Raw genomic sequence first — 10311 nt, forward strand, 5'->3', positions numbered from 1 at the left:
TGATGATCAATATGTTATCCACATATCGGACTAATTAAAATTTCCGTAACTCCCACTAAACTACATGTACAAACACAACTTCTCGACTTATCGAGAAATGTTTTATCACATGATCCAAAAATGTTGATTCCAACTCATTGATGTCCTACTTAAGACCCTCTCTTAAGTTTCACATTATCTTAGGATTGCAAGAATCTTCAAAACTCAAGACATGTATTGAATACATTCCTTCTAATTGAAGAAGTGGGTTTTAGATTCTCTCGCTATGTATTTCATAATAATGAAACACAATCCCTAAGAAGATCCAAATAGACTTAAGCATTTCAATTGGTGCAAAACCCTTTGCAACTAATAAAACCTTGAAATCTCTCTTTATTAGTGCAAAACCCTTTGCAACTAATCAAGCCTTTTATTTCGGATTTTCATGGCTCTAAGCCTTATATTGAGTTGTGACTTAATCACTCTTATGTAAGTCATATGTTCATTACTTTCTAGAAGTAATCAACTTGAATCAAACGATTTCTTTTGTAAGTTGTAGGCTCTTTACTTTCTTAAAAGTAACATGAATTCATCATTTTTAACAAGTGACGAATTTTAACCTCCTAGGTTTTGAAGAAACAATGTCTTACACAAAACGTCTCATGTAGCCAAGAAAGACCAGTTTCTTGCGACAACGTTTTACACAAAACATCTCACGTAGCAAATTACACAAAACATCTCACGTAGCCAAGAAAGTCCAGTTTCTTGCGACATAACATCTTTGTGGCTCTTTGAATAATTTCTCCCACTCTGTCTTCTAAAAATAAACTTGTATTTTAGAAAGACAGCTTCATGAGCCGCAAACCCGTCGTACTCGTGAAAATAGAAAGGGAAAAAATGAACATTTGTTTCTTGTGAGAACTTACAAGCATGGTACCCTTACCATTTCATATCTCATATGATTCGTTTTAGTGGAAAAATAATTTAGACAAAAATGATAAAATCCCCAAAAGGATCAAGTGACTCAAAGTAACTTGATTGAAGTCCAAACCATATCAAATAGCGTTTGATTTCTTATCCATCCACACATTATTTCATAATGCGTGCTAAGAGAGATTAACTTGTGATACTATATCACATTTCCTTTGGCTTATATCAAAGTCTTCACTTTGATAATCCCATCACGACTATATCGTGATTCCTTGAACTTTTGAATTTCTTCAAAGATTTCTCTATTTACCTTATTAAGTGAACACACTAGTGTCAACTTTAATCGTTGGTAAAAATTGATCAACCTATTTTGGATCGATGATATACAACCTCGATTTCCTTTTCAACCAAAAGGCACGAGACATCTTGTTTTGAATACAAGATACGCATATACCATTAACAATCTAATGGTTTCAAGAGTACTCGATAACTCTTTGCGTTCATCATTCCAAAATTTTAAGGTTTAATCTTGGGTTACCAATTTGAGTCTTGTATCATCTTCATGATATATCGTTCTAGTTTGGTTTAGAATATTATCACCTTGATAATGGGCTAGCCATATATCAAATCGTGGTGTAAAGGGTCACAAAAGTGAAAACCTCTTTTGTATCGTAACAAGCTTGTATTCTAATTTAGAGTTTATGTACTTAATAGTCACAATTAAGCACAACTCCAAACCCAAAAACTAGATTTTGGTACACAATGACTCTTTCTCTCGACTTCATTGTTGCTAGTCGTCATATTCTAATCATCCTATGTATCCAACATAATGATGAAAACCTCCACTGGTTTCTAATATTGACGAAGTCGTACTAGCAAAATTTATGTTTAATCAAATAAACACTTAAAGAAGAAGATCCCATTTAGATGTCCCACAACTAATCTTGTTGATTCTTCAATAATTTGGGGTAGTTTCCTTTCTTGTGTCCAACATTTAAGACAATGGAAACTTTATCGGTCGGGATTGATAGGTTTAGTATCGTCATTCTCAACAACTTTACCTTTAACATTACCTTGTATCAATTCCATTATAATCCTTACTTCTTGAACCTCGTTCTCATCTTAACGGTTTAAGAGAATGCTCCCACTCATTTCAATGAGTCTTTGCTTTGAGAAGAAAAATTGAATTCATGAAGAACACTCTTCATTTGTTCGTTTTAGTCTTCAAAACTTTCATTGAGGTGGTTGCGTTATTTTGGTCAATTACGAATTCTTGACAAAACTAATTACCAAAATAATTTATCGCTTCAAGGTACTTAATTCAATTAAGTATATGAATAATAATCCATTGTAAGTAGATGTGTTAGTCAAGAATCAAAAAACCTGTTTGATAATGAATAACCTCTATCTATACTCTTTATAAGAGATCCTTAGCAATGGTTCATTTGAGGTTTTAGAAGCAAACTCATATTTGTCTTTAGTTACGATGTTTTAATGGAGATTTGAATCAAAAACGAAATGATATCGTATATGAATTGTGGTTAAGAAATAGAACAATATAATAACGGAATAGTGAAAACAAAACATTTATCGTTATATTAATACTTGTAAATAACAAGTAAAGCATTTACATAGTGACCTCTACCCAACTATGATAAATGATTCCAAGACCCAAATTCATATCGACTTAGGCACGGGGTAGCCGATTCAACCTTTATCAATATAACTCGGTGGATTAACCTTTTAATCGATTCTACTTTTAGAACTCTTGGTCGATAAAATTACTCTAATGTTTATCTATAGCCCAAAACACATCAACAAGGGCACGGGGTAGCCGATACATCCCTTGTCAATAACTTTTGTTGAGTTCAATCCAAATTTCGAATAAATGTGTCCATTATCCAAACCCACATTAACTTGGGCACGGTGTGGCCGATACATCCCTTATCAACATGAATTCGGTGGATTAACATTCATCACCCACTTCCCCTACGTAACAAGGTTTGTACCCCGGGGTAGCCGAGCGCACTCCCTCGCGAAATAGGTTTTCATGGTTTCTACTATTTGGTAAGGCTATGTCTCAATTGTTTGTTTTAGCGAGAGGTCATGTCAATTTATTATCTATCACGTTTTAAGTGAACTAAAGCGGTGAACTACGATAATTCAAATTGACACGGTCGATAAACTCGATAAAATAACAATGCATGTTTTAGTTATGGCGATTTAGCGATGCATGTGACATAAAATAAAACGCAAGCATAAAGATAAATAAATCCTAGTATGGCCTTTCCTAAAATAGAAAAACTCTTTAACTATTACATATTCGGAAACCAACTCCATTGGTCCCTTGAACTTCGGTTGTGGCACGCATCTCGAGGTAACACCGTCTTTATTTATCGCCATTCTTGAAGAAATCCGTCTTTGGGAACTCCGGAATGAATAAAATTACATAATAAATTACATAATTTCCTATTATACATTTGTAACTAAAATAAAATAAATCTATTAAATTACAAAACGGTGATACGAGATCACAATAAAAAATTACAACCGAATCGATATTCCCATACATTTCGGGAAATACCAATTAAAATCTAAGGCCATACTAAGTAAAATTACATAATTTCAAAATTACATAAATTAAAATTATGACAATCATAAGAAAATGCAGCATTATAATATGTATAAACATGCTCAATTTTTATGCTAAATCGCCTTTAATTAGCCAATATCGTATATTACTCGGTTTTTACGGATTTGCGTGATTTCAACATTTTATAATCACAAAAATACATAAACTCATATTTATGCATAAGTTAATTACCCTAACCTCTTAGGACTCAAAATATAGTCTTCACTAATAATTTGACCATAATTAACCTTTATTTACAAAATTGTTCATAAATGGACCAAAAATTACAAAAATAAGCTATTAAACTTCAAATAAATCGAAAAATTTCAAATAAATTCAAAATTTGAAATTTAAATTCATGAACATTCTGGAAAAAAATCCATGACACTCATAATGTTCAAAAACTTAGGTTAAAAATTTCGAAAATTTTCCGGAAAAACAATGTTGCGGTTTATCAATATTTAATAAAATAATCATAAAAACATGGAAAAATTATATTCATTAACTTTTCATTTTAGATCTGAAAAATATAATAAAATGCAACATTAGACGTTTTTCCTAAGTCATAGATTATGTTTTATTAATTTTACACTAATAATGTCACTATTTATGCTAATTTTTCTCCAAAAATTCATAAATCATGCTAAATGACTTCTTTATAGCCAATTATTTTACACACATCTTGTAAAATTGCATGTGACAACATATTAATTTTCTATGACCAGATTCGAAATTTAACTCATATTAACCTATTTTTCTCTTAAATCCGAATTTAATAATGAAAAATTCATTTTTCGAGCATAACAAGTGCAAAAATTATGAAAATTTACAGGTTATCTCAAAATAATATATGTAACAACATATCCAAAAACCAAGTGAAAATTCGAAGTATAGCTATTTTTAGACCAAAAATGACATTTTTACTCATAAAATCACATTTAAATGCCATTATTGTAAATTATGAACAATAAAAATCCGAAAAATTAACCAAAATATCCTAAAACACTTTAGGACCAGAAATATTAACATGCATGTAATTATTTCGTGATATATCATAATAACACAAATTTTACAAGTTTTATTTTGTTATTCATATAACTCGGAAAAACTTTTAACCAATTTGCATGCAAACAACCGTGGCTCATGATACCGATTGAAGGAAATGTAGATTCATATACACTTTAAACATACTCATATATGTTAAAATTAATTTGTCATAAAATTAAATGTGGATTTTATGCATGCAAACAATATAACAAAAGAGAAGAAATCATATCCTTACATAGATGTTTCGGTTTTATAGGGCACAAAAGAAATCTCCTTTTCTTTTGTTCTTGAGCTTTCCTTATGGATGAACAAGATCTAAGTTTAAGATCTCTCCCCAAGCTTTATACCCAAGGCTAACTCTAAATCTAATTAATATTATTTGATCTAGTATAATATTAATCTTAGTAGAAAATTGAACCAAAACTCTTTAAATCATATAAAAGTTTCGGTTTTTAAGAGAGAAGAAGAGAGGATTTTTCTTCTCACTAGAACTTGTATTTTGGATGAGTAGTTTTAATGAATATCACACACACATTACATTATGGTGTATCTCAAAATAAGAAGAAAAACCAAGTGGTTTTTCTTCTCTAAAAATCCGGCCAAGAGGAGGTGGAAAGGAGCCAATGCATGGGCTCATTTGTCTTCACAATGCACTATAGGCATGTAAGGCTACTAAAGCAAAACAATCATTATGTTTAGCTACTAATTAAACAATTAATTAGCTTAAACCTCTTCTTTATTTCGGTCCACTATATAATATGTATCCCATATTATTTTTGTCAATTGTCTATATGTTACATGTCACATGTCACATATATTTGTTATGTATTTTTAACATATTAAAAATCAACGTATTAATAAAAATACGTCACATACAAAAATTGACTTAGTAATTTCATATTTACTTGTGCCAAAAATTTTACCAATTTATAAATCACAACTGATTGTATTTATAACAATTCATTCAATTTAATTGTTACATTAAACAATTTATTTCATCCGAGTAATTATACAATTTAATTACTCAGACCGTATCTTATTTAATCACATTTCAATTTGATACGTAAAATTTTACTTCCAAAATTGTCCGTCAATTTTCAAGTAATTTAATTAACTCGCAACGTTATACGATTAATTAAATAATCAATTAAGAGTATTGCCCTTTAGGTATGACCTAGGGGGTCAACTGATCACCACCGTCACACGACAGTAATGTCAAACTCTAGTCAGCCAATCATTACCGATATATGTTGACCAGTTGACAGTAACAATATTACTTCCCAATTGTATTCTTAAAATGAGATTTAATAATGATATTTAAATCATATGATCGCACTATTGTTGAGGACACATTTCCCAACACCTGAAGCCAAGCCGCTCATCCTGACCTGAATGTAAAACAACAAGACTAGCTGTAAGGGGATACGCGCGTCTCCTTAACAGGACGCCCGTACTGCTTCCTCAGGACGCTCGAGCCGATGACATGACGCACGGATTATAACGGGTAATGACTGGGTCACAGTTTAGATCCGCCCGAGCCCAACTCTAGCCCGCTCGTCCCAGAACTCTATCTTCGATATAAATGCCACCCCCTCCCCCGCCATCCCTATTTCCTTATCTTATCAAATCAAAACTACATCTCATCATCCACAAACAAAACCCATCACAAAATCCCCACAAAAACCCCATCACAAATCAAACAAATCCCAACCACATCAAGCAAGGATGATGAATCTAAGGAGCAAAAGCAAGAAAGCCGCCGATTCCGCTCCCAAGCGACGCAAGGGTGCTACTTCATCCGCCCCACGAGAGGCAAGGGGCCAAGGGAATGTAATGATAGAAGGTGTTGCACAACTTGAGTATTTCCCGGAGGTAATCTTCACCAAAGATGAACACCGCCAATGATTTGAGCAATTGCTAGGTAAGGACTATGAACCCACTCAATTCATCGATCTTGATGCATTAGAGATACTTGGCATAAGGAACCAAACGTAGGTGATTTTCAATGGTATGGGTCTAGAGAAAATGTTCTATTCCCATGAGGACACATACTTGAGTCTCACGCTAGAGTTTTTGTGTAGTCTCCGGGTAGTCACCACTCGGCAAAGAAATGTTGGTTTGATGTTCCGTCATTGCAATAGAGACCATAGGTTGACTCTAGACCAATTTGCAAGTATTTTTGATCTTGAGGTACCAAGGGATGACACCGATAAACCCTACGACTTTAGTGTCAACCACCTTTGGGTGGCTATTTCTGGGAGAGAACTTCATTCCTATAAGCAATGTTATACCTTTGCAATCCAACATCCGGTAATTAGGATTACCGAATGGTTTATCGCCGGGACTATCAGTGGCAGACAAGAGCAAGATAGGTGCACCCTTCTCGACTTGACTTTTCTAGAGTCATATTTGAATGTGCAAGGGACAAGGCCCTACAATTAAAACACACCCTTTGAGATGCTTACACGGTTCAATGACTTTGCACAAGGGAACACTCATATCAAAACCTTTTTGATGGGAGGCCTAATTACAATTTGGGCCAATGAACTTTGCCCCGGGTTCAACCTTGATGGAAGCTATGAAAAGCTCAAGGGGAGCACTTTTATAGATGAGGATGCTATCTTCAACCACCACTGTTGGTGTACTTACAATGAGGCCGAAAGTGTAGAATGGTTCACCAAGGGTTGCACATCACTTATTCTAAGGGGATGGAACATACCACCTACCGAGCCATGCTTGAGCCGGTATTCTCAAAGGCCAAGCTACCTCATCCCCATTGAAATCCATGACAACCCACCACCAAGAGAAGAAGCACCTCATCGACCTCGCGAGTTACCGGAATGGGGCGCCGCACCACCATATAATGTACCCATTCCACCCTACCCAACACAACATGTACCATTCACTCCTCAAGACCCGAGAGCTCCATCCATGACCAATTTGATGAAGCTCATGAAAAATGTAGATCTTGGAGTGTACAGTGGGAGGGTTGACAACTACTTGGCCCAATACCCCTCCTACTACAACATGGCTCAACAAGGGTACATCAACCCTAGAGGCCCTCATCCATCTTGGGCTCAACCACATCTCTTGTTCCCTAACTATGGCAACCAAGGAGGAAACTTTGGAGACCAAAGTGGGGGATTCTTTAACCAAGGAGGAGGATATGACCACAGAGGATCTAGCGGACGTGAAGATCGCGATGATGATGATGATGATGAGTAGGATGGCTAGAGGTGCTCAACTACACCACCTCCATTTGTATGATACCTTCCCCCTATCTCTCATGTATAGTTGCATTGTAATATATCTCATATGATTAGATTAGTTTACATTGTATTATATCTCACATGATTCATGTAGTTAGTTGAATATAGACTAGAATTCATGCATAGTCACTAATGACCCAACCTCATTTCTCCTACACTAGAAATAGTGCTTAAAATTGGTTTGAGGAGGTTTGATCATAGGTGACCATAGCTCAATAGAAAACATGCATCATATAGTGTAGTATATATTGCTTTCATTTGTTATATATGTCATATAGAATTGCATTTAGTTAGAGCATGCATTTATTCATATCATATCATTGCATTTGTACTTCAATTTCCATAAAACTCTAAAAATACAAAAACATGTATTTCTTTTTCATTCCTACTCCTACATGTACATCGAGGACAATGTCCAAAATAAAGTGGGGGATGGGAATTTATATTCCAAAATACATAAAAATTGAAAATTTTCTAAAAAAAAAACAAAACTCAAAAATATGTCTTCTAATTTCATAAAAACAAAATCCATAAAAATTTGAAAATTTCAAAACCATAAACATGTTCTTTCCTTTGTAGTGTAGAATTGTATATATTGTATATATTTGTTTGTTTGTTTGTCTGTCACTCTTATCCCATTAGGTCTTCTACGCCACATTCGAGGCATGAATGAAATAGAAGACCGCATGGTATGATCTTTCCAAATCTCCTTCCTCCTTTTTATATGTTAATGACAATGTGGCTATCTTTTGATTGATGCGGTATGAACCAATGTGTTGTTAAGAGTTTCCATCTAGATTATATGGCATAATAGTTGATAGAAGCATATGCATTAGAGTTGTATATATGTTAGTTGAATCATGGCATGTAGTTGCATGGTTAGAAAATTTTGTGAAAATGCCTATTTGGGAAGTTTGACAAGTGTATATAAGGCCCTTGTAGATAATTTTTCTCCTTGAGACTTTGTTTGCTAGAATACCCTTAAGACACCCTAGGATGTGTCATACTAGTATCTTTTGACCAATGGACTAAGGCCTAGTCAAGAGTACCTTGTGGTGTGATAACTTCATGGCTACCGTTTATTCCAAGGTGACCTTTGAAGCCATGCAACCGTTTTTACACTTTTATCATCATATTTTACCAACAAAAAGGGAATGGGCACAAAAATCTCCAAATTGAGTTCAAGTACCAAATCGAAATCAAATGTTTGCAAAAATTGCATCAAATGAAAAGAGGAGCAAAAATAGACTCCAATGCTTCAATAAAAGTACCCTTGCTACAAAATGGGGTTACTTTGAAAATGTTCAAAAAGAATGCAAAGAAATTGCCAAGTATGAAATTGCCAAACATAAAAAAATGTCAAAGAAATGTTCTCAAATGTCAAATACAATAAGAAATTGGGGGCAAAAACAAATCAAAAGCAAACTACCATTGAGAAACTCAAAGCATGTTGATCCCTTTTATCCATTGATCTTATTTCTTGCATGGTGGAGAGGGGACGACCCTTCTTCTTGTCTAGGCAAGAGGGGGAATTCCGCGATCCTACAGTGTTTCTAACACCATAGGCAGCCTACTCTTGACAAAAGCATTTAGCGATTGAGGATAAAAGTACCCTAGTTTGACACAACTTGGAGGTGATTTGTTGGTATCCTTTTAGACTTAGTAGTTTAGAGAAACAATATCTATGAAGAAGTGTGTACCCTTAAATTGCTTCCCTTGTAGATGATTTCCGCCACTTAGATGAGGAAAGTGGCTATTCTTTTGTAGATGCATCCATTACTTATCTTGCGTGCTTAATGCTTGGATGTATCGCCATTTTGGCAAGCCCCACCTTGCCTTGCAAGAAGGTATCTTACCTCATGGATGTCTTATTGTGAGTTGAAGGGGCGGAGTGAGACCCGCTAATTGTCTCACATCGGTTATATTACTAGGATAGTTTAAATAAAGGTCTAGTTCTAGTCACCTCTTTACTCGGGACGAGTAAAGGTTCGGTTTGGGGATGTTTGATGTGACTCTTAATTGCGCATATTTAGTCCCCTAATTGAACCTATTTTGCATACTAATATAGCATTTCATGACCATTTTATCCGTCAATCCCTTCCTATTTTGCTTTCCTATTGCATTTTATATGTATAGTGAGGCGGAATTCCCGTCTCTCGCGCATATTCGGAATCTTGTTGACGATCTTGGATGGACTAGTATGAAGAGGAGGCAAGAATGATGGCCAAGGATGAAGAATAAAAGAGTATATAGAAGGATCATAGGCTTAAAAGCAAGGAGATGGAACCCATTCCCAGGATCCGTGCTTCCCAAGCTCTGGACGAGCGTTTCAGCACAGGATCCGAGCATCCCAAAACCAAGTCACGCGTCTCAGCCGAGAATCTGAGCGTCCTGCAGCCAATCCGAGCGGATTCGCTTACAGGATCAACCGTGCCTCAAGCCAGGACGCACGGA

The sequence above is a fragment of the Silene latifolia genome, unplaced genomic scaffold (assembly GCF_048544455.1).
Source record: "Silene latifolia isolate original U9 population unplaced genomic scaffold, ASM4854445v1 scaffold_96, whole genome shotgun sequence".
Lineage (NCBI taxonomy): Eukaryota > Viridiplantae > Streptophyta > Magnoliopsida > Caryophyllales > Caryophyllaceae > Silene > Silene latifolia.